This window comes from Cottoperca gobio, chromosome 3, assembly GCF_900634415.1.
Source record: "Cottoperca gobio chromosome 3, fCotGob3.1, whole genome shotgun sequence".
NCBI lineage: Eukaryota > Metazoa > Chordata > Actinopteri > Perciformes > Bovichtidae > Cottoperca > Cottoperca gobio.
The window spans coordinates 4,640,483-4,658,877 of record NC_041357.1 but is presented as its reverse complement, the minus strand read 5'-3'; the positions used below and the strand labels follow the sequence as shown (position 1 = coordinate 4,658,877).

General features: G+C 38.3%; 15 non-coding genes across 15 annotated transcripts; all 15 read right to left on the bottom strand.

Moving 5' to 3' along the window:
• Nucleotides 1-5,969: 5,969 nt before the first annotated feature.
• Nucleotides 5,970-6,110, bottom strand: LOC115006527 (U4 spliceosomal RNA). Its single transcript, XR_003832077.1, has one exon. It is a non-coding gene; the product is annotated as a U4 spliceosomal RNA (small nuclear RNA).
• A 691-nt stretch (nt 6,111-6,801) lies between these two features.
• On the bottom strand, nt 6,802-6,942 carry LOC115006526 (U4 spliceosomal RNA). Its single transcript, XR_003832076.1, has one exon. It is a non-coding gene; the product is annotated as a U4 spliceosomal RNA (small nuclear RNA).
• Nucleotides 6,943-7,633: 691 nt separating this feature from the next.
• Nucleotides 7,634-7,774, bottom strand: LOC115006525 (U4 spliceosomal RNA). The gene has a single exon (XR_003832075.1). It is a non-coding gene; the product is annotated as a U4 spliceosomal RNA (small nuclear RNA).
• A 690-nt stretch (nt 7,775-8,464) lies between these two features.
• Nucleotides 8,465-8,605, bottom strand: LOC115006524 (U4 spliceosomal RNA). The gene has a single exon (XR_003832074.1). It is a non-coding gene; the product is annotated as a U4 spliceosomal RNA (small nuclear RNA).
• A 691-nt stretch (nt 8,606-9,296) lies between these two features.
• Nucleotides 9,297-9,437, bottom strand: LOC115006523 (U4 spliceosomal RNA). Its single transcript, XR_003832073.1, has one exon. It is a non-coding gene; the product is annotated as a U4 spliceosomal RNA (small nuclear RNA).
• A 691-nt stretch (nt 9,438-10,128) lies between these two features.
• On the bottom strand, nt 10,129-10,269 carry LOC115006521 (U4 spliceosomal RNA). Its single transcript, XR_003832071.1, has one exon. It is a non-coding gene; the product is annotated as a U4 spliceosomal RNA (small nuclear RNA).
• Nucleotides 10,270-10,960: 691 nt separating this feature from the next.
• On the bottom strand, nt 10,961-11,101 carry LOC115006520 (U4 spliceosomal RNA). Its single transcript, XR_003832070.1, has one exon. It is a non-coding gene; the product is annotated as a U4 spliceosomal RNA (small nuclear RNA).
• A 691-nt stretch (nt 11,102-11,792) lies between these two features.
• On the bottom strand, nt 11,793-11,933 carry LOC115006519 (U4 spliceosomal RNA). The gene has a single exon (XR_003832069.1). It is a non-coding gene; the product is annotated as a U4 spliceosomal RNA (small nuclear RNA).
• A 691-nt stretch (nt 11,934-12,624) lies between these two features.
• LOC115006518 (U4 spliceosomal RNA) lies at nt 12,625-12,765 on the bottom strand. The gene has a single exon (XR_003832068.1). It is a non-coding gene; the product is annotated as a U4 spliceosomal RNA (small nuclear RNA).
• Nucleotides 12,766-13,456: 691 nt separating this feature from the next.
• Nucleotides 13,457-13,597, bottom strand: LOC115006516 (U4 spliceosomal RNA). Its single transcript, XR_003832067.1, has one exon. It is a non-coding gene; the product is annotated as a U4 spliceosomal RNA (small nuclear RNA).
• A 691-nt stretch (nt 13,598-14,288) lies between these two features.
• LOC115006515 (U4 spliceosomal RNA) lies at nt 14,289-14,429 on the bottom strand. Its single transcript, XR_003832066.1, has one exon. It is a non-coding gene; the product is annotated as a U4 spliceosomal RNA (small nuclear RNA).
• Nucleotides 14,430-15,119: 690 nt separating this feature from the next.
• On the bottom strand, nt 15,120-15,260 carry LOC115006514 (U4 spliceosomal RNA). The gene has a single exon (XR_003832065.1). It is a non-coding gene; the product is annotated as a U4 spliceosomal RNA (small nuclear RNA).
• Nucleotides 15,261-15,950: 690 nt separating this feature from the next.
• On the bottom strand, nt 15,951-16,091 carry LOC115006513 (U4 spliceosomal RNA). The gene has a single exon (XR_003832064.1). It is a non-coding gene; the product is annotated as a U4 spliceosomal RNA (small nuclear RNA).
• Nucleotides 16,092-16,782: 691 nt separating this feature from the next.
• Nucleotides 16,783-16,923, bottom strand: LOC115006512 (U4 spliceosomal RNA). The gene has a single exon (XR_003832063.1). It is a non-coding gene; the product is annotated as a U4 spliceosomal RNA (small nuclear RNA).
• Nucleotides 16,924-17,614: 691 nt separating this feature from the next.
• Nucleotides 17,615-17,755, bottom strand: LOC115006510 (U4 spliceosomal RNA). The gene has a single exon (XR_003832062.1). It is a non-coding gene; the product is annotated as a U4 spliceosomal RNA (small nuclear RNA).
• Nucleotides 17,756-18,395: the final 640 nt, after the last annotated feature.

Genomic DNA, 18,395 nt, shown 5'->3' with positions numbered 1-18,395 from the left:
TCCAACCGTCCTCCATGTATTAGTCTCGCGATCTAACTCAATACAACTTTATTAGGAATATCCAGCATGTGAGCGCGACATAACAATACTTATAATAAAGCTCTTAAAACTAGATTTTGAATGACGGTCTCGTGGCATGTTTATAAATGAGCTAATACTTAAATATATGTGCGACCATTGTACAAATAAAGTATCCACTTATTACATAACACTCATGTAAAATAATATAGAAATGCATGAAGGGTAAATTCACTGACCTTAATTCTCCAGTGTCCACAGATGTACAGCATCTGGGCCTCCTGTTGTACAGTTTCCCCCTCTGTTATGATGCCGTTTTAGAAACAGAAAGCCTGATTTAGAGGACAAGTGACACCAGTATCAATATTTTAAATAATATGAAAAAATAATTGTGATTCCTTTCGCTAGTTGATTATATTGTCCGGAGAGTGTGCAGCCCACCGTATGACTACCTTTAAATGTATTGAGTCCACCGTCAATGCCGAGCCTCGTCTTCAGCATCTGTAGCTCTGCGGGCAGGAATGACACACACCATATCCCCTTTACAGCTCTTTATTATGTCGAGGTAGTTAGTGAATGTTTTTTTCTGTCAGGCACCGCTCCATGTTATGCGTCATCATTTTTGTTATTAAAGCAGAAACTTAACTTTTCCCTTTAACGTTTCCAAATGGAATTATTGTTGCTGCCACCGTCAGACCATTTTTTGTTTTCCTCAGAGCTACCAACAAACTCTAACCCGGGACACACTGCATTTGTTTCCAAACACACTGTGTAACGTAGACAGTGATCAACTATTTTATAGAATTATAATTTTATCTAATTTCTAGAAATCCCGAATTTAGTGCTATGATACATCCGGTAGTATTAATAAGTAGACAGGTTTTGTTACTTACTGATGTAGCATTGTAGAAAGAAAGTTCTTTATTACTCTCAACTTCGCCTCCCTCATCGGGGCTCTTTTGCCGGGTAGAGTTTCCACAGTCAACATGACTCCAGTTGTTCCTCTTCCCTGGGTAAAGATACTAGGAACTGTTTAGTTGAGTTGCCTCTTAGTAAAAGGCTTTCTGTCAGGCAGTGATGCAGTGTATATGTCAAGGGAGAAAATGCCAGAATAAAACAAAAACTGACTTTTGAAAGAATGCATTTTAAAATATCTACAATGAAACAATGAATGGAAATGAATTAATGATTTTGTAGCAATGAATTGAGTTTTAATAAACTCTTCAATGATTTCACGAGATGTTAATTTATTTCTAAATTTAACACAATGTATTTACAACTATTATTTATTTCAAAATGTCTATTTTATTTATTTATTATTTGGGGGTTCCATAAACATAGATTTTGTTTCTATGTGTAATAGTGTTAAAATTAATGAATTTTATTTGCTCCATTAAGTGTTAAAATAGAGAGATAGTGTAATGGCAAATTTCCAATTTCAAATGTTCCAATGTTCTTATGCCATCTACACAGGTAGGTGTGTGGGTTCTTACACGGATGGAGCTTCCCGTTGTAGTTATGGATGGGTTTGGGTTGTAGAATATAGTAGTTTGGGTCTATTACTGTCACTGTTGTAGTCTGTCACTGTTCCGCGTGAGTAGCTGGTTCGGTTGTTGATTGATCACTGTCACTGATCTATCGCTGATGCGTTCGGGTTGTTCACTGGCTCTTTCGGGTCGCTCACTGGTGAGAACTGTATGCTCCCTCTACCTGTGTCCAATTACATATAATAATAAATGCTAACATGAACGCAAAACGGCTTCTACAGATAGAAAGTAAGAAGTGCATGAATTCTAATACAGATCCAGGGTTTCATGTGGAATTTGTTGATCAAGCTATCAGGAGAGACACAATTCAAATATGTTCCCATTATAGTAATACATGTTTGCAATTTTTGACTTATTGTCCTGTGAGGACACATTCTTGTTATATTTAAGGGGAAAATGCCAACATATACAAACCGGAGGATTTAACGCTCACATTTAGCTTTGAACAGCTTGTTACACCTTTAATGTTCTACTCCCCTCTGTTGGTGGTAGTTGTGACGTGCAGCTGATTCACTGCTTCTAAAACAAAACTGAGTTACACTGGAAACCCAAGTGATTGCCTTAATTTTTGTTAAATTAAAAGTGAAATGTTTCAGAGCTTAACTATTTTGATTACATACTGCATGGACCTATAGATTACAGCTAAATTAAAGTTTTAATTAGTTAATTTAAAGTTTGCAGTCATCTCCCATGGGATTAAGTTAACAGAATAAAAAATAAAAAAGTGCACAAACATACTCTTTTATGTTGAATAAACTCAATATGTCAAATAAAATAAAATAACATTTATTTGTATAGCCCAATATCACAAATTATACATTTGTCTTACAGACTGTACAGGTTACAGTTACGGTACAGGGGGAAAAATGGAAGAAACCTCAGGGAGAGCAACTGAGGAGGGATCCCTCTCCCAGGACGGACAGACGTGCAATAGATGTCGTGTGTACAGGATAAACAACATAGTACACATGTATGAGTCTCTCGTGCTTTGTAATCACTCATCAGTCAAGCACATTGACTTATTAAACTCAAAATCATGTGACTCAAAACTTTAAAACTTTGAGGCAACTGATTGCATCAATTGCATTGAGTACAACTAAATTCAACAGCTTGCCATTTTCTTGCTCTCACATTTAACACACTGCACTTCATATTTAAAGGACAGAAAAATTAATATTCATAAAAAACAAATACATTAAATGCAAAGGAAATTTGTACTTTTATTTACATTTTCATGTCTACAAAATCAAAGATACGTGATATTAGCCATACTTATCACTAACAACGGTCAAGTAAAAGTGTTACATTAATATTACACTAACAAGTACAAAGGCACATTGTGAACCATTTTAAGGCAATGGTGAGTAGAAATCTTCTGTTGGTGAGTCCTTTAGGATAGCTGAGGTGCATAGATCAGTCCAAACATTACCAGGAAGGCATCAGCAGGTCCACCATGTTATTATCAGTGACGACAGAGATTTACAGGCTGGTCGTGAGCAGGACTGCTCATTGTCACTGATGACTGCAACATCTGCAAGCTCAATTAGCTGTCAACTGTACATATTATATATAACTGCTGCCCATTTTCATATCTTGTTTTGGGAATTATTTCCTGCATTCTGGGCAGTCATTGTTCGTCCGTTAAAATACATTTACAGAGAGTAATCAGTAAACTAGGGTAACACAGGGAACATGTCCTTGTTTTAATGTGTCAGTAACCTGTTAGTGGTGTCATGGTGTTGTTTCAGCGAGCAGAGGCAGTTTTGAAACCAGCGTGGTCCTTGATGTTGACATTTTTGGAAATACATCAAATTAAAAATAAGTTTACTTTAAATTCATACAATGCTTCGCTTTTTGTGGTCAAGGGAAAAAAATCCACCCTATTACATTGACTTTGTGACCAGTATGAGCTTCTCTCTACCGGCTGCATGATTTAGGAAGTGGAGTGGGTGCCATAAATTATTTGTTGATTATATTTTGTATCATGAATCTGAATCTGCAAAGCAACGAAAGCCACAAATACATGTAGTGCAGTGAAAAGTACAATACTTGCCTCTGAAATGTTGTGGAGTAGTGGTAAAAAGTAGCTCAAAATGTAAATATTCAAGTAAAGTACATAGAGACTGTACTTAAGTACAGTATCTCAGTAAATGCATTTAGTTACTTTCCACCACTGACTTTGCATAATTTCCAGTTCTAGATAAGTATGTAATAAAGAAAAGAGAGTATTGAGAAATATTTGTGTTTCCAGACTATTCGCCTCTTCTGTTTTCTAAAATATACAACTCTTTCTAAATAAATTGATCATACAAGCAGAGTGTTTTTCATGCCGCTTGGAGCAGGCAGCCAGTAGCCAAACGTGACCAGTGAGAGAGGGCCAGAGCGAGATGATGGAAGCTGACAAACTGAAGCTAATGTCAGCGGATCACGGCAGTACCACCCACATAAATGAATTGACTGCATGGGTTAGGGTTAGCCGTGTTAGTGTCCGTGAGAAGAGCGGAAAGGAATAGTCGACTCATCGCTAAGTGATCAACAGAAAAATGATCGCAAACTATTTTGAAAATGGAGTTATGGTAGAAGTAATTTTTTTATGCAAACATGTCTAAACATGCTGTCTTCAGTCTCTCAAATATGGAGATTTCTCTGTTTTATATCTAATTAAAGTGAATATCTAAGATATTTAAATACTTCACCTTGGAGAAGCAGTTGTAGTCAAAGTGGCTCCTTCTGCAGTGACTGTAGCTGAAGTGAGGCACTTCATGGGTGGTGTAATATCTCCACCTCTGACCTCAGTGCTTCAGAACTACTGGCTTTGTCTGCAATACAGTTTACGGCTCAAAGCCAAATTAGAGGGAATTGAGTTGATCAGCTTAAGTTAACAGAGTGGAGCTCTTTTGTGACTTAGAGCAACACAGTTTCAAATGTTTACATCTTCGAATGAATCATGTTGAACTGGCCGTGTGTGGCGTTCATTTCTGTTATTATTTTAATAAATAATGTAATGATGTCCCCTCGGCTACACCACAATACACCATTTAGTGTTGACTGATTGGTATTAGCGGCTACAGGCCAACCTAGTAGCATACATAGTCAGAATATAATTTAGATGTTAACATTTGGATTTAAAAGCATTTATTTACATAATAAAACATTATCTTTATATATTATATATGGTTATCTGTACTCAGATATGCTCTTAAATTCTCCTGAGAAGTGGAAACATGAGTCTGGAGAAGTGTGGAATGGAAATGTAAAATGTGTATGAACACTGTTCACTGATAACTTTCGTTAAATCAGATACATTTGATTAAAGGTGGATTTTGGCTCCCAGCATATATACAACAAAGATTATTTAAACCCATATAAAACTTTATTAGAATAATTTGTATTATTATTATTATTATAATTAATAATAATATAATAAATACATTTAAATGTAATTCCACAACAGTATTATAGTTGTTCCACATATGTATGTGTTATTAATAGTAATTAAACTTAAAATGCAATAATCTAGTTTTCATTTGCATTTTCACATACTCGTCGTTCCCCGCTGTACAGTAGACAATATTCAAATGGTAATTCAAATTTGCAATATAAACAATGTAACCTGATGTTCCATTTATGCAGGCAATGTTAAGTCAGAATGTAGTGGACAATATCACAGAACAGCTTCTTCCTGGTTTTTCTGCTGGTTCTGCTTCCTTCAGGCAGGTTGAGTGATGATGCCGCAAAGTGAGAAAGTATTGTAAGTGTGTAGTTGGTCCTGTGCACATTCTCCTTGTGATACAAATGAGATATTGCATTTAGTTTGTTCTACATCAAATTGTATCTAGATCAGCCAGTCCATTTGTGTATGTATAGCATTCATGGGTTTAATAGTATACAACTGTTGACATAAACATGTTTGTACTTTAATTTGAAAAAAAAAAAAGTGTTCTCTCTGCCTGACAGCATCAGGTGATGAATTATTGCTGTTAGTGCAGTTGGCTCCATGAAGGACTGACAAAGCCATTCCTCGCAGTGATTCAGAGATACTTCAAATACAACATTGCTGACTTAAAGGGACACCACCCCTGCAAAAGCCGTCATCTTTGTCATCTAAGGCTGGACTAGTAGATGATTTAATGAGATAATCAGATTTTTTTCAGTTTTCAGTTTCAGTTTTGGCAGTAGTTGCTCAATTGGGAAATATTAGACATTTAATGAAACCTACTTTGCGAGACTACTTTGATTAGCCAGGACTATAGCGCATAAGCCAATTCTATCAAGGATTCCAGGATTTCACATGGTAGGTTTACCACTTAAAGACAGTCCAAGAAAGTTTGGATATCAGCCTAATAGGAATTAGAACAACACGTTCAATGAATACTGAATTTGCCATGAATACAGAATGTAAAGTCTCCTGGGAGACTAACAAAAATTGCCAAGGCTGACTGTGTTTCAAGTCATCCCGGCGGGGTATTGGGTAAAGTTTTCAACTAGCAATAATCACGTCTCAGTAAAACTTCATAGACTATGAAATTGCCTCTGCGCAAGAATGCTGGTACCGTCATACAATAGTACACTGCACCTAGTCAAACACTCACAACACATGTGGTGCATTTATTGGGTGTACAGTCATATTGATGTTACATGTGATTGGCTTGTTGACTATAAACCCCGCCTCTTCAATGTAATGCTACTCATTGTTGGATCGGGTATACTAGACCCTTTAGATAGTCTACTTTGTTGGACTACTATGGTTAGCCAGGATTACAATGGATAGACGGACTCAATCAATGAATCCAGGCTGTCAACAATTGGTTCAAGGTAGCAAAACAAATTAAACACAGCCCATGATATCATAGAGTAACATTAACTAGAAACACACTTACCTCAGGATTTGGCATTAATAGAACCTGTAAATTCGCTTGCAGGACTAACACAGATTTTCTGAATGTGTTTAAACTCATCCCGGTGGGAATTGTTGTCCACAGACCGCACATTTTCCATATAATGGCAGTAGTTGCTCAATTGGGAAATATTAGACATTTAATGAAACCTACTTTGCGAGACTACTTTGATTAGCCAGGACTATAGCGCATAAGCCAATTCTATCAAGGATTCCAGGATTTCACATGGTAGGTTTACCACTTAAAGACAGTCCAAGAAAGTTTGGATATCAGCCTAATAGGAATTAGAACAACACGTTCAATGAATACTGAATTTGCCATGAATACAGAATGTAAAGTCTCCTGGGAGACTAACAAAAATTGCCAAGGCTGACTGTGTTTCAAGTCATCCCGGCGGGGTATTGGGTAAAGTTTTCAACTAGCAATAATCACGTCTCAGTAAAACTTCATAGACTATGAAATTGCCTCTGCGCAAGAATGCTGGTACCGTCATACAATAGTACACTGCACCTAGTCAAACACTCACAACACATGTGGTGCATTTATTGGGTGTACAGTCATATTGATGTTACATGTGATTGGCTTGTTGACTATAAACCCCGCCTCTTCAATGTAATGCTACTCATTGTTGGATCGGGTATACTAGACCCTTTAGATAGTCTACTTTGTTGGACTACTATGGTTAGCCAGGATTACAATGGATAGACGGACTCAATCAATGAATCCAGGCTGTCAACAATTGGTTCAAGGTAGCAAAACAAATTAAACACAGCCCATGATATCATAGAGTAACATTAACTAGAAACACACTTACCTCAGGATTTGGCATTAATAGAACCTGTAAATTCGCTTGCAGGACTAACACAGATTTTCTGAATGTGTTTAAACTCATCCCGGTGGGAATTGTTGTCCACAGACCGCACATTTTCCATATAATGGCAGTAGTTGCTCAATTGGGAAATATTAGACATTTAATGAAACCTACTTTGCGAGACTACTTTGATTAGCCAGGACTATAGCGCATAAGCCAATTCTATCAAGGATTCCAGGATTTCACATGGTAGGTTTACCACTTAAAGACAGTCCAAGAAAGTTTGGATATCAGCCTAATAGGAATTAGAACAACACGTTCAATGAATACTGAATTTGCCATGAATACAGAATGTAAAGTCTCCTGGGAGACTAACAAAAATTGCCAAGGCTGACTGTGTTTCAAGTCATCCCGGCGGGGTATTGGGTAAAGTTTTCAACTAGCAATAATCACGTCTCAGTAAAACTTCATAGACTATGAAATTGCCTCTGCGCAAGAATGCTGGTACCGTCATACAATAGTACACTGCACCTAGTCAAACACTCACAACACATGTGGTGCATTTATTGGGTGTACAGTCATATTGATGTTACATGTGATTGGCTTGTTGACTATAAACCCCGCCTCTTCAATGTAATGCTACTCATTGTTGGATCGGGTATACTAGACCCTTTAGATAGTCTACTTTGTTGGACTACTATGGTTAGCCAGGATTACAATGGATAGACGGACTCAATCAATGAATCCAGGCTGTCAACAATTGGTTCAAGGTAGCAAAACAAATTAAACACAGCCCATGATATCATAGAGTAACATTAACTAGAAACACACTTACCTCAGGATTTGGCATTAATAGAACCTGTAAATTCGCTTGCAGGACTAACACAGATTTCTGAATGTGTTTAAACTCATCCCGGTGGGAATTGTTGTCCACAGACCGCACATTTTCCATATAATGGCAGTAGTTGCTCAATTGGGAAATATTAGACATTTAATGAAACCTACTTTGCGAGACTACTTTGATTAGCCAGGACTATAGCGCATAAGCCAATTCTATCAAGGATTCCAGGATTTCACATGGTAGGTTTACCACTTAAAGACAGTCCAAGAAAGTTTGGATATCAGCCTAATAGGAATTAGAACAACACGTTCAATGAATACTGAATTTGCCATGAATACAGAATGTAAAGTCTCCTGGGAGACTAACAAAAATTGCCAAGGCTGACTGTGTTTCAAGTCATCCCGGCGGGGTATTGGGTAAAGTTTTCAACTAGCAATAATCACGTCTCAGTAAAACTTCATAGACTATGAAATTGCCTCTGCGCAAGAATGCTGGTACCGTCATACAATAGTACACTGCACCTAGTCAAACACTCACAACACATGTGGTGCATTTATTGGGTGTACAGTCATATTGATGTTACATGTGATTGGCTTGTTGACTATAAACCCCGCCTCTTCAATGTAATGCTACTCATTGTTGGATCGGGTATACTAGACCCTTTAGATAGTCTACTTTGTTGGACTACTATGGTTAGCCAGGATTACAATGGATAGACGGACTCAATCAATGAATCCAGGCTGTCAACAATTGGTTCAAGGTAGCAAAACAAATTAAACACAGCCCATGATATCATAGAGTAACATTAACTAGAAACACACTTACCTCAGGATTTGGCATTAATAGAACCTGTAAATTCGCTTGCAGGACTAACACAGATTTTCTGAATGTGTTTAAACTCATCCCGGTGGGAATTGTTGTCCACAGACCGCACATTTTCCATATAATGGCAGTAGTTGCTCAATTGGGAAATATTAGACATTTAATGAAACCTACTTTGCGAGACTACTTTGATTAGCCAGGACTATAGCGCATAAGCCAATTCTATCAAGGATTCCAGGATTTCACATGGTAGGTTTACCACTTAAAGACAGTCCAAGAAAGTTTGGATATCAGCCTAATAGGAATTAGAACAACACGTTCAATGAATACTGAATTTGCCATGAATACAGAATGTAAAGTCTCCTGGGAGACTAACAAAAATTGCCAAGGCTGACTGTGTTTCAAGTCATCCCGGCGGGGTATTGGGTAAAGTTTTCAACTAGCAATAATCACGTCTCAGTAAAACTTCATAGACTATGAAATTGCCTCTGCGCAAGAATGCTGGTACCGTCATACAATAGTACACTGCACCTAGTCAAACACTCACAACACATGTGGTGCATTTATTGGGTGTACAGTCATATTGATGTTACATGTGATTGGCTTGTTGACTATAAACCCCGCCTCTTCAATGTAATGCTACTCATTGTTGGATCGGGTATACTAGACCCTTTAGATAGTCTACTTTGTTGGACTACTATGGTTAGCCAGGATTACAATGGATAGACGGACTCAATCAATGAATCCAGGCTGTCAACAATTGGTTCAAGGTAGCAAAACAAATTAAACACAGCCCATGATATCATAGAGTAACATTAACTAGAAACACACTTACCTCAGGATTTGGCATTAATAGAACCTGTAAATTCGCTTGCAGGACTAACACAGATTTTCTGAATGTGTTTAAACTCATCCCGGTGGGAATTGTTGTCCACAGACCGCACATTTTCCATATAATGGCAGTAGTTGCTCAATTGGGAAATATTAGACATTTAATGAAACCTACTTTGCGAGACTACTTTGATTAGCCAGGACTATAGCGCATAAGCCAATTCTATCAAGGATTCCAGGATTTCACATGGTAGGTTTACCACTTAAAGACAGTCCAAGAAAGTTTGGATATCAGCCTAATAGGAATTAGAACAACACGTTCAATGAATACTGAATTTGCCATGAATACAGAATGTAAAGTCTCCTGGGAGACTAACAAAAATTGCCAAGGCTGACTGTGTTTCAAGTCATCCCGGCGGGGTATTGGGTAAAGTTTTCAACTAGCAATAATCACGTCTCAGTAAAACTTCATAGACTATGAAATTGCCTCTGCGCAAGAATGCTGGTACCGTCATACAATAGTACACTGCACCTAGTCAAACACTCACAACACATGTGGTGCATTTATTGGGTGTACAGTCATATTGATGTTACATGTGATTGGCTTGTTGACTATAAACCCCGCCTCTTCAATGTAATGCTACTCATTGTTGGATCGGGTATACTAGACCCTTTAGATAGTCTACTTTGTTGGACTACTATGGTTAGCCAGGATTACAATGGATAGACGGACTCAATCAATGAATCCAGGCTGTCAACAATTGGTTCAAGGTAGCAAAACAAATTAAACACAGCCCATGATATCATAGAGTAACATTAACTAGAAACACACTTACCTCAGGATTTGGCATTAATAGAACCTGTAAATTCGCTTGCAGGACTAACACAGATTTTCTGAATGTGTTTAAACTCATCCCGGTGGGAATTGTTGTCCACAGACCGCACATTTTCCATATAATGGCAGTAGTTGCTCAATTGGGAAATATTAGACATTTAATGAAACCTACTTTGCGAGACTACTTTGATTAGCCAGGACTATAGCGCATAAGCCAATTCTATCAAGGATTCCAGGATTTCACATGGTAGGTTTACCACTTAAAGACAGTCCAAGAAAGTTTGGATATCAGCCTAATAGGAATTAGAACAACACGTTCAATGAATACTGAATTTGCCATGAATACAGAATGTAAAGTCTCCTGGGAGACTAACAAAAATTGCCAAGGCTGACTGTGTTTCAAGTCATCCCGGCGGGGTATTGGGTAAAGTTTTCAACTAGCAATAATCACGTCTCAGTAAAACTTCATAGACTATGAAATTGCCTCTGCGCAAGAATGCTGGTACCGTCATACAATAGTACACTGCACCTAGTCAAACACTCACAACACATGTGGTGCATTTATTGGGTGTACAGTCATATTGATGTTACATGTGATTGGCTTGTTGACTATAAACCCCGCCTCTTCAATGTAATGCTACTCATTGTTGGATCGGGTATACTAGACCCTTTAGATAGTCTACTTTGTTGGACTACTATGGTTAGCCAGGATTACAATGGATAGACGGACTCAATCAATGAATCCAGGCTGTCAACAATTGGTTCAAGGTAGCAAAACAAATTAAACACAGCCCATGATATCATAGAGTAACATTAACTAGAAACACACTTACCTCAGGATTTGGCATTAATAGAACCTGTAAATTCGCTTGCAGGACTAACACAGATTTTCTGAATGTGTTTAAACTCATCCCGGTGGGAATTGTTGTCCACAGACCGCACATTTTCCATATAATGGCAGTAGTTGCTCAATTGGGAAATATTAGACATTTAATGAAACCTACTTTGCGAGACTACTTTGATTAGCCAGGACTATAGCGCATAAGCCAATTCTATCAAGGATTCCAGGATTTCACATGGTAGGTTTACCACTTAAAGACAGTCCAAGAAAGTTTGGATATCAGCCTAATAGGAATTAGAACAACACGTTCAATGAATACTGAATTTGCCATGAATACAGAATGTAAAGTCTCCTGGGAGACTAACAAAAATTGCCAAGGCTGACTGTGTTTCAAGTCATCCCGGCGGGGTATTGGGTAAAGTTTTCAACTAGCAATAATCACGTCTCAGTAAAACTTCATAGACTATGAAATTGCCTCTGCGCAAGAATGCTGGTACCGTCATACAATAGTACACTGCACCTAGTCAAACACTCACAACACATGTGGTGCATTTATTGGGTGTACAGTCATATTGATGTTACATGTGATTGGCTTGTTGACTATAAACCCCGCCTCTTCAATGTAATGCTACTCATTGTTGGATCGGGTATACTAGACCCTTTAGATAGTCTACTTTGTTGGACTACTATGGTTAGCCAGGATTACAATGGATAGACGGACTCAATCAATGAATCCAGGCTGTCAACAATTGGTTCAAGGTAGCAAAACAAATTAAACACAGCCCATGATATAATAGAGTAACATTAACTAGAAACACACTTACCTCAGGATTTGGCATTAATAGAACCTGTAAATTCGCTTGCAGGACTAACACAGATTTTCTGAATGTGTTTAAACTCATCCCGGTGGGAATTGTTGTCCACAGACCGCACATTTTCCATATAATGGCAGTAGTTGCTCAATTGGGAAATATTAGACATTTAATGAAACCTACTTTGCGAGACTACTTTGATTAGCCAGGACTATAGCGCATAAGCCAATTCTATCAAGGATTCCAGGATTTCACATGGTAGGTTTACCACTTAAAGACAGTCCAAGAAAGTTTGGATATCAGCCTAATAGGAATTAGAACAACACGTTCAATGAATACTGAATTTGCCATGAATACAGAATGTAAAGTCTCCTGGGAGACTAACAAAAATTGCCAAGGCTGACTGTGTTTCAAGTCATCCCGGCGGGGTATTGGGTAAAGTTTTCAACTAGCAATAATCACGTCTCAGTAAAACTTCATAGACTATGAAATTGCCTCTGCGCAAGAATGCTGGTACCGTCATACAATAGTACACTGCACCTAGTCAAACACTCACAACACATGTGGTGCATTTATTGGGTGTACAGTCATATTGATGTTACATGTGATTGGCTTGTTGACTATAAACCCCGCCTCTTCAATGTAATGCTACTCATTGTTGGATCGGGTATACTAGACCCTTTAGATAGTCTACTTTGTTGGACTACTATGGTTAGCCAGGATTACAATGGATAGACGGACTCAATCAATGAATCCAGGCTGTCAACAATTGGTTCAAGGTAGCAAAACAAATTAAACACAGCCCATGATATCATAGAGTAACATTAACTAGAAACACACTTACCTCAGGATTTGGCATTAATAGAACCTGTAAATTCGCTTGCAGGACTAACACAGATTTTCTGAATGTGTTTAAACTCATCCCGGTGGGAATTGTTGTCCACAGACCGCACATTTTCCATATAATGGCAGTAGTTGCTCAATTGGGAAATATTAGACATTTAATGAAACCTACTTTGCGAGACTACTTTGATTAGCCAGGACTATAGCGCATAAGCCAATTCTATCAAGGATTCCAGGATTTCACATGGTAGGTTTACCACTTAAAGACAGTCCAAGAAAGTTTGGATATCAGCCTAATAGGAATTAGAACAACACGTTCAATGAATACTGAATTTGCCATGAATACAGAATGTAAAGTCTCCTGGGAGACTAACAAAAATTGCCAAGGCTGACTGTGTTTCAAGTCATCCCGGCGGGGTATTGGGTAAAGTTTTCAACTAGCAATAATCACGTCTCAGTAAAACTTCATAGACTATGAAATTGCCTCTGCGCAAGAATGCTGGTACCGTCATACAATAGTACACTGCACCTAGTCAAACACTCACAACACATGTGGTGCATTTATTGGGTGTACAGTCATATTGATGTTACATGTGATTGGCTTGTTGACTATAAACCCCGCCTCTTCAATGTAATGCTACTCATTGTTGGATCGGGTATACTAGACCCTTTAGATAGTCTACTTTGTTGGACTACTATGGTTAGCCAGGATTACAATGGATAGACGGACTCAATCAATGAATCCAGGCTGTCAACAATTGGTTCAAGGTAGCAAAACAAATTAAACACAGCCCATGATATCATAGAGTAACATTAACTAGAAACACACTTACCTCAGGATTTGGCATTAATAGAACCTGTAAATTCGCTTGCAGGACTAACACAGATTTTCTGAATGTGTTTAAACTCATCCCGGTGGGAATTGTTGTCCACAGACCGCACATTTTCCATATAATGGCAGTAGTTGCTCAATTGGGAAATATTAGACATTTAATGAAACCTACTTTGCGAGACTACTTTGATTAGCCAGGACTATAGCGCATAAGCCAATTCTATCAAGGATTCCAGGATTTCACATGGTAGGTTTACCACTTAAAGACAGTCCAAGAAAGTTTGGATATCAGCCTAATAGGAATTAGAACAACACGTTCAATGAATACTGAATTTGCCATGAATACAGAATGTAAAGTCTCCTGGGAGACTAACAAAAATTGCCAAGGCTGACTGTGTTTCAAGTCATCCCGGCGGGGTATTGGGTAAAGTTTTCAACTAGCAATAATCACGTCTCAGTAAAACTTCATAGACTATGAAATTGCCTCTGCGCAAGAATGCTGGTACCGTCATACAATAGTACACTGCACCTAGTCAAACACTCACAACACATGTGGTGCATTTATTGGGTGTACAGTCATATTGATGTTACATGTGATTGGCTTGTTGACTATAAACCCCGCCTCTTCAATGTAATGCTACTCATTGTTGGATCGGGTATACTAGACCCTTTAGATAGTCTACTTTGTTGGACTACTATGGTTAGCCAGGATTACAATGGATAGACGGACTCAATCAATGAATCCAGGCTGTCAACAATTGGTTCAAGGTAGCAAAACAAATTAAACACAGCCCATGATATAATAGAGTAACATTAACTAGAAACACACTTACCTCAGGATTTGGCATTAATAGAACCTGTAAATTCGCTTGCAGGACTAACACAGATTTCTGAATGTGTTTAAACTCATCCCGGTGGGAATTGTTGTCCACAGACCGCACATTTTCCATATAATGGCAGTAGTTGCTCAATTGGGAAATATTAGACATTTAATGAAACCTACTTTGCGAGACTACTTTGATTAGCCAGGACTATAGCGCATAAGCCAATTCTATCAAGGATTCCAGGATTTCACATGGTAGGTTTACCACTTAAAGACAGTCCAAGAAAGTTTGGATATCAGCCTAATAGGAATTAGAACAACACGTTCAATGAATACTGAATTTGCCATGAATACAGAATGTAAAGTCTCCTGGGAGACTAACAAAAATTGCCAAGGCTGACTGTGTTTCAAGTCATCCCGGCGGGGTATTGGGTAAAGTTTTCAACTAGCAATAATCACGTCTCAGTAAAACTTCATAGACTATGAAATTGCCTCTGCGCAAGAATGCTGGTACCGTCATACAATAGTACACTGCACCTAGTCAAACACTCACAACACATGTGGTGCATTTATTGGGTGTACAGTCATATTGATGTTACATGTGATTGGCTTGTTGACTATAAACCCCGCCTCTTCAATGTAATGCTACTCATTGTTGGATCGGGTATACTAGACCCTTTAGATAGTCTACTTTGTTGGACTACTATGGTTAGCCAGGATTACAATGGATAGACGGACTCAATCAATGAATCCAGGCTGTCAACAATTGGTTCAAGGTAGCAAAACAAATTAAACACAGCCCATGATATCATAGAGTAACATTAACTAGAAACACACTTACCTCAGGATTTGGCATTAATAGAACCTGTAAATTCGCTTGCAGGACTAACACAGATTTCTGAATGTGTTTAAACTCATCCCGGTGGGAATTGTTGTCCACAGACCGCACATTTTCCATATAATGGCAGTAGTTGCTCAATTGGGAAATATTAGACATTTAATGAAACCTACTTTGCGAGACTACTTTGATTAGCCAGGACTATAGCGCATAAGCCAATTCTATCAAGGATTCCAGGATTTCACATGGTAGGTTTACCACTTAAAGACAGTCCAAGAAAGTTTGGATATCAGCCTAATAGGAATTAGAACAACACGTTCAATGAATACTGAATTTGCCATGAATACAGAATGTAAAGTCTCCTGGGAGACTAACAAAAATTGCCAAGGCTGACTGTGTTTCAAGTCATCCCGGCGGGGTATTGGGTAAAGTTTTCAACTAGCAATAATCACGTCTCAGTAAAACTTCATAGACTATGAAATTGCCTCTGCGCAAGAATGCTGGTACCGTCATACAATAGTACACTGCACCTAGTCAAACACTCACAACACATGTGGTGCATTTATTGGGTGTACAGTCATATTGATGTTACATGTGATTGGCTTGTTGACTATAAACCCCGCCTCTTCAATGTAATGCTACTCATTGTTGGATCGGGTATACTAGACCCTTTAGATAGTCTACTTTGTTGGACTACTATGGTTAGCCAGGATTACAATGGATAGACGGACTCAATCAATGAATCCAGGCTGTCAACAATTGGTTCAAGGTAGCAAAACAAATTAAACACAGCCCATGATATCATAGAGTAACATTAACTAGAAACACACTTACCTCAGGATTTGGCATTAATAGAACCTGTAAATTCGCTTGCAGGACTAACACAGATTTTCTGAATGTGTTTAAACTCATCCCGGTGGGAATTGTTGTCCACAGACCGCACATTTTCCATATAATGGCAGTAGTTGCTCAATTGGGAAATATTAGACATTTAATGAAACCTACTTTGCGAGACTACTTTGATTAGCCAGGACTATAGCGCATAAGCCAATTCTATCAAGGATTCCAGGATTTCACATGGTAGGTTTACCACTTAAAGACAGTCCAAGAAAGTTTGGATATCAGCCTAATAGGAATTAGAACAACACGTTCAATGAATACTGAATTTGCCATGAATACAGAATGTAAAGTCTCCTGGGAGACTAACAAAAATTGCCAAGGCTGACTGTGTTTCAAGTCATCCCGGCGGGGTATTGGGTAAAGTTTTCAACTAGCAATAATCACGTCTCAGTAAAACTTCATAGACTATGAAATTGCCTCTGCGCAAGAATGCTGGTACCGTCATACAATAGTACACTGCACCTAGTCAAACACTCACAACACATGTGGTGCATTTATTGGGTGTACAGTCATATTGATGTTACATGTGATTGGCTTGTTGACTATAAACCCCGCCTCTTCAATGTAATGCTACTCATTGTTGGATCGGGTATACTAGACCCTTTAGATAGTCTACTTTGTTGGACTACTATGGTTAGCCAGGATTACAATGGATAGACGGACTCAATCAATGAATCCAGGCTGTCAACAATTGGTTCAAGGTAGCAAAACAAATTAAACACAGCCCATGATATCATAGAGTAACATTAACTAGAAACACACTTACCTCAGGATTTGGCATTAATAGAACCTGTAAATTCGCTTGCAGGACTAACACAGATTTTCTGAATGTGTTTAAACTCATCCCGGTGGGAATTGTTGTCCACAGACCGCACATTTTCCATATAATGGCAGTAGTTGCTCAATTGGGAAATATTAGACATTTAATGAAACCTACTTTGCGAGACTACTTTGATTAGCCAGGACTATAGCGCATAAGCCAATTCTATCAAGGATTCCAGGATTTCACATGGTAGGTTTACCACTTAAAGACAGTCCAAGAAAGTTTGGATATCAGCCTAATAGGAATTAGAACAACACGTTCAATGAATACTGAATTTGCCATGAATACAGAATGTAAAGTCTCCTGGGAGACTAACAAAAATTGCCAAGGCTGACTGTGTTTCAAGTCATCCCGGCGGGGTATTGGGTAAAGTTTTCAACTAGCAATAATCACGTCTCAGTAAAACTTCATAGACTATGAAATTGCCTCTGCGCAAGAATGCTGGTACCGTCATACAATAGTACACTGCACCTAGTCAAACACTCACAACACATGTGGTGCATTTATTGGGTGTACAGTCATATTGATGTTACATGTGATTGGCTTGTTGACTATAAACCCCGCCTCTTCAATGTAATGCTACTCATTGTTGGATCGGGTATACTAGACCCTTTAGATAGTCTACTTTGTTGGACTACTATGGTTAGCCAGGATTACAATGGATAGACGGACTCAATCAATGAATCCAGGCTGTCAACAATTGGTTCAAGGTAGCAAAACAAATTAAACACAGCCCATGATATAATAGAGTAACATTAACTAGAAACACACTTACCTCAGGATTTGGCATTAATAGAACCTGTAAATTCGCTTGCAGGACTAACACAGATTTCTGAATGTGTTTAAACTCATCCCGGTGGGAATTGTTGTCCACAGACCGCACATTTTCCATATAATGGCAGTAGTTAGCTCAATTGGGAAATATTAGACATTTAATGAAACCTACTTTGCGAGACTACTTTGATTAGCCAGGACTATAGCGCATAAGCCAATTCTATCAAGGATTCCAGGATTTCACATGGTAGGTTTACCACTTAAAGACAGTCCAAGAAAGTTTGGATATCAGCCTAATAGGAATTA